Source organism: Sciurus carolinensis, chromosome X (genome assembly GCF_902686445.1).
Source record: "Sciurus carolinensis chromosome X, mSciCar1.2, whole genome shotgun sequence".
Classification (NCBI taxonomy): Eukaryota; Metazoa; Chordata; class Mammalia; order Rodentia; family Sciuridae; genus Sciurus; species Sciurus carolinensis.
Genome location: NC_062232.1, coordinates 84,133,516 through 84,139,970, shown reverse-complemented (window position 1 = coordinate 84,139,970; position 6,455 = coordinate 84,133,516).

Here is a 6,455-nt window from a genome sequence, read left to right as displayed (position 1 = left end):
CAAATCATTGTGTCTCTGTCACTAACTTAGGGCCATGCCTATGGCTGAGGTTGGCAGCCTGGCTAATCAAGAAGCCAAAGTTAACTTGTAGGCCAGGTAACATAACTATCCAAAGTATTTTTTCCCACTGAATATGGCTGTTTATTATCACAATAAAGAGTGATACTGCGTGTTGTATTTGTGCATCCTGGGTTGCTTTCCCCCTCCCCTAGCCATGAGCCAATGGAGTCAGGACTGAAAGGCCATGTGTACCACCATCCCACCCAGTTCATCCCTGGCTGTTTTTAATTCTCATGAGAAAGGACACATGCTACTTTAGTGATTGGCTTTTGGAGACATTGAGGCTCTTGGAGATGCTCTTTGAGGAGGCCCACAGAAGCAGGCATGTACCCTGGCACAACAGGTTCTTCTCAAGGGATGCCTCCTGGCTATTGGAGGCTGCAGAAGGAAAGGATTGAGAGAAGGATGGAAAATAGATAGGGAGGTGAGGTCTCACATATTTTACTTCTCATTCCTAGTCATTTGAGGATTTTTGTAAACCACACCATGCTCAGCTTTGTGATTTGTGCATAGGTGAATGGGAAATCTGCCTTACCACAGCTTTCCCCATACTTCCATCTGTCTCCCCACCCATCTTCCCACCCCCTCCCCTTCCTGATGGTGCTCTGGGAGGAGACTCCCATTGTCACCTGCAGAGGGAAGGAGAGTCAGCATGTCTGCCCAGTGCATCCTTCACAGAGCTAACAGCAGATGCTCAGTGTCCATGATCTTGAGTGGCTTCAGCCACCTATGTTCTCTTCCAAATAACAACAACATTGTGGTCATTTCTGTGGGACTTTCCTATTGATTGGCAGAAGTTCCAAATTGCACATAAGTGGCAAACAGGTCATCTGCACAGTACATTTTCCACACTTCTGGAAGGCTTGCAACTTTAGAAAACAGGCATAATTTTTTAATTAAAATAATAGCAGTACAGTGTTTTCAATTTACAATCCTATAAATGACACAGGTGGAGTACCACCAGTTGGCAATATTTGCTTGCACTTCTTGGGTGTTTGGCAGAAATAATTTCCTACCACCTGCCACTTCCTGATTCTTGATGTATGTTTACATTAGGGAGCCATATATTGAAGGGTGGATTTCTGAAAACTAGATACTGAGGCAATAGTCAGCATTACATAAAGAATAATAAGGACAACTGTTCTTCCAAATAGGACCCCAATGATCAGAGCCAAGCTCCTATAACTTACTAAGCCTTGGTCTTCTTATATTGAGAGCAGAATTTACACCACACACTTCCTGGCCTCATAGGGAGGAACAGAGATGCTCTCCCATGGGATTAACAAAGTGTCTGGTTCAATGCAGGCTCTTTCAGCTGCCTGAGTTCCCTTGTAGGCGGGACCCATGGAAATGGCCCCTGTACTTCCTCTCCCTACGCCATTGGGCTTCCACACCCTCCACCTCCTTCCCTAGCCAGATCAGACAACAGGGTTTCCTTCCACTCATCCACCTGACAATTCCCACAGCTGCCTTTGGCCCATGCCACCAGGCAAGCAAATACTAACCCTGAGATGCCCCCTGTATGCATTTGTGTGTGTATACACACAATTCCCTGTGTGCAAATTTTCCTATTTCTCCATGTGTTCACAACACTTGTTATACCCCCTCCTTTTTCTTTTTGTTGTTCTTTTTCTTTTTGAAAGAGTTTTTGTATACCCACTGAGACCCTCATCAGATAAATGATTTTCGAACATTACTCCTGCTCTGTAGGTAGTCTTTTCACTTAATTCATCCTCTCCTGAACAGTTTTCTACTTTGGCAAAATCCAATAATGCATTTTTCCTTTGGTTACTTATGTTTTTGGTGATCTGTACATATTATACACATGCATTAAAATATCACACTGTACCCCAGAAATATGTACAATTATTATAGGTTAGTAAAATTATTTTACAATTTGAGGTGGAAATACCAACCACCATGATGTGACCATGACACATTGTATATTGTATACATGTATCAAATTAACACACTGTACTTCATAAAAATGTAAACTTGAAATAATAATAAAGATGTTTATTCCCACATCCAAGTATCTGTATGTTTTCTCCCAGGAGTTATGGTTTTAGGTCTTTTAGTTTGGTTTTTGATCTGTGTTCAGTTAATTTTTGTATATAATGTGCAGAATGTATCCAAACTCACTCTTTTGCATGTGGTTATCTAGTTTTCCAAGCCCCATTTATGGAAGACACTTTTGTTTGTTCTATTGAATGATCTTGGTTCCCTTCCTGAATATCAATTGATCATAAATATGTAGGTTTATTTCCAAACTCTCAATTCTATTGCATTGATCTAATGTGTACCATTCTGTCAGTACCATAATATTTTTATTAGTATACCTTCATACTGTGTTTTGAAATTGGGAGATATGAGTCCTTTAATTTCAGTCATTTTATTTTTTTTAATTTTAATTAATTTTATTGTAAACAAATGGGATACATATTGTTTCTGTTTGTACATGGAGTAATAGCACACCATTTGCGTAATCATACATTTACATAGGATAATGATGTTTGATTCATTCTGTTATTTTTTCCTCCCCCCACACCCCTCACACCCTTTTCCCACTATACAGTCCCTCCTTCCTCCATTCTTGCACCCCTCCCACCCCCATTATGTGTCATCATCCGCTTATCAGTGAGATCATTCATCCTTTGGATTTTTGAGATTGACTTATCTCACTTAGCATGATGTTCTCCAATTTCATCCATTTACCTGTTGTGATTTTGTGCGTTTGGTGTTCTGTAAGCCTCTTGTATTTGATTTTCCATTTCATTCTTCAGGTTTGGGAAAATTTCTGCTATTATTTCATTGAATAGGTTGTTCGTTCCTTTGGTTTGTATCTCTGTGCCTTCCTCAATCCCAATAATTCTTAAATTTGGTCTTTTCATGATGTCCCATAGTTCTTGGAGATTCTGTTCATAATTTCTTACCATCTTCTCTGTTTGGGCAACTTTATTTTCAAGATTAAATATTTTGTCTTCATTGTCTGAGGTTCTGTCTTCCAAGTGGTCTAGTCTTTTGGTGATGCTTTCCATTGAGTTTTTTTATTTGGTTTATTGTCTCTTTCATTTCACGGATTTCTGTTTGGTTTTTTTTGAGGATCTCTATCTCTTTGTTGAGACGATCTTTTGCTTCCTGCAGGTGCTTTTTCAGCTTATTCGTATTATCATTCATTGCCTGCATTTGCTCTCTTATCTCATCCTTTGCTTCACGAATCATCTTAATCATGTATAATCTGAAGTCCTTTTCTGACATTTCTTCTAACATACTGTCATTGGATTCTATTAATATAGAATCCAGATTTGTTTGGATCATTTTCTTCCCTTGTTTTTTCATGTTGTTCATGTATCTTCCCCTCTAGCAGTGCAGATCTGGGGTATTGCAGATTTCCCCCTATTGGCTTATAGTAGCCCTATAGGTTTTGAAAACCCTTTCTTTAAGGGGAGATCAATATTAGCAGTGCCCAATTCAGACACTATGCAATCCTAGACCAAATAGCCCCTATGAGGACAATAACAAAATTGTCATAATAGACAGAATTAGTTGAGATATTATCTTCAGTAAAACAAACGGATTTGCAGTAAGGTCTGCAGTTTCAAATGGAGGACAAAGAGGATGCAGAGGGATGTAGAATGTGGCTGTTAATGGGATACAAAAAGAATACACAGAAGTTCTAGATTACAGAAAGGGTGAGAGTGTAATCAAAAGAAATTGGATGTTAGCATGCAAAAAAGGGAGAAAGAGACTCTGAGGGAACAGGTAAACAAAAGGAAAAGAGAGCAAGTAACGTAAAGAAATAAAAACTTAAACTTTTTCAATAAGGAGAAAAAAGAAAATCTACAATATAACAGTCATATAGTAATGAAACCTCCCAGTGTTCAGTAGCCTGATGGATGAGAAGTACCTGACAATGAGCTTCAAGCCTCCAGCAGGCGTCCCAGGATGGGATTTGCTCCACCTAAAGATCGGAGCTATGGCTTCCAGGATTATCCAAGATGGCCGCTCTGGCTTCGAAATGTGTTGGCAAATGGGGAGCTGCAACTCAGGGTGTGGCTGTGGTCAGCAGGAGGTCCTGGAGACGGGATGCAGTTAGTCAGGCAGGGGTCCTGGAGATTGGGTGTGTTTGGTGTGGTTGTGGGATCCTGGATGCCCGTTGCAATCAGTCAGTCTGGGGTCCTGGTTATAGGGCACAGTCAGTTGATCTGGGGGTCCTGGCGGCAGAGAGCAGTCAGTTGATGTGAGGGCCCCAGAGAGAGGGAGTTATTGGTCGGGCTGAGGGATCCTGGAGATGGGGCTCAGTCAGTCCAGTCAGGGGTCCTACAGGGCCTGACTGTTGTCTCAAAATGGCAGCAGCCACGTGTAATCAAACCTGCAGGTACTGTAACAGTGAACTTCCAGGGAACAGCAGGCAGCTGGTGCTCCACTGGCGGTCGGCAATCAGTTTGCTGACTGTTGTCGGATGATCGGGAGGTGAACCTCGTGCGCGTTGGGTGATGGATAGGTGTAAGGCAGGCGATGGACAGGCGAGAGGCAGGCAAATGGCGGATGATAGGTGCCTGACAGTGAACAATCTGCACTCAAAAAAGGCATTGATATGCTGGCAGATTGCAGGTGATCACAGCAGACAAATGGGGTAAACAGCAGGGGATCAAAAAAACTGCCTTACCAAGAAACAGATATCCTGTGCTTGAAACCAGAGTTACAGAGCGACAAGGAATGCAGCCTCCCTCTAGTCTGCCATCTTGGATCTCGCTTCTCAGTCATCTTTTTCTAACAGTTACACATTCAACATAAAACTATAGTTAGGCTGGGGGTGTATCTCAGTGGTGGAGTATTTGTCCAGCATGTGTGAGGCCCTGCATTTGATTCCCTGCACACACACAAACACATGCACACACTCCCTACAGATAGAACTGAAATATGTAAAAAAGAAGGGACTCAACCATGTTCCTGTGGTTAGGGATGAGTGCTCTTGGGCTACCTTACTCTGATCTTCATTCTCCTTTCCTAGAAACAATAGGAAAATTGTCACATGTTCAACTACAGGGTGAAGTAGCAGATATAGGAAAGAATATATAATTAAATGAAAGTTTTCAGATAGGTGTTGTCAGAGTTAATTCGGTTCCTATGTTTCTTTTCACATTTCCCTTAAACATTAATTCTCTTTTTTATACTAATGTCCCATTCCTTGATTCCTCTAATTTTCTCTTATTTTCATATATTCTGGCATCTTCCTTTCCTTTCAATCATGACCACAAACTCCAGAATGTCATACATACTCAAAGGAAAGTTCTCAATTCCCTTGCAGTATCAGTAGGAATGCTAAATCTTAGGATATTAGAAAATATCTTGGGATATTAGAAAGTGGTAAATGCACACTTGTGCCAGGTTCAGTTTTTCCAACACTGAACCACTATGTGTTGAATTCAAAACATTAATTTTCAAAATATATATCCTATCCCTTCCACAAAACAAAAAGTAATGTCAAGTGAAAAAAATTTGGAAAAGTCTTTTATAACTTCCTAATACATTTCCTGTTCCCATACTTAGCTGCATTTTTACCATCAGTCAGAACCAATTGGTTTGTGTAACTCCTCTCCCCATTAATGCTAGTAAAGTCATTACTGCTGTGGAAGATATAGTTGACACCTTCATTTCACTTTAAAGCCAGAGCTAGTTCATGTTTATTGTTCACTGTTCATAATTGCTGAATTCATCATTCCTCTTTACTGTTGGCAATTAATGTTGAAAATGTATTTGTAGGATCTGGGTATTTTAATGCTATTTATTGTTTGTAATAGTCGTTACTATTGTTTATTTTGCCCCCATTCTGTGAAGTGCTGGGGACCTAGAGGGACACTAAAATTCATAGGTTAGAGATTCTGCTGCTGAGCTAAAAATTCCCTGATATTACCCCAACTCAAATAACTGAGGAGACAAAAGACCCAAACCATCAACAATGACCCAAGGAGGAACAACCAGAGAGTAAACCAAGTTTCCACCACTTGGCATCTACCCAGATATCAAAATCAGAAAGAAGTCCCAGAACAAATGACACACAAAAGAACATGCACAAAAAAGTTAGAGGAATCCACTTCAATTGAGTCACAAGACTAAGACATCTGACAACATGAAAAAACAGACAAATCACCCCCTAAAATCCACAATCCCCCAACAAAGAATCCCACTGATAGTGAAGTAGACAAAACTCAGATAAAGATCATTAAAAACTGATTATCAAAATGTTCAATGAACTAAAAGAAGATCTAAGGAAGGAATTAAGAGAAAGAAATAGAAACAGTGAAAAGAAATCAAGCAGAAATTCTATAAATGAACAAAATGATCAATCAAATTAAAAACTCACTTGAAGGCATCATTAACAGATTAGATTA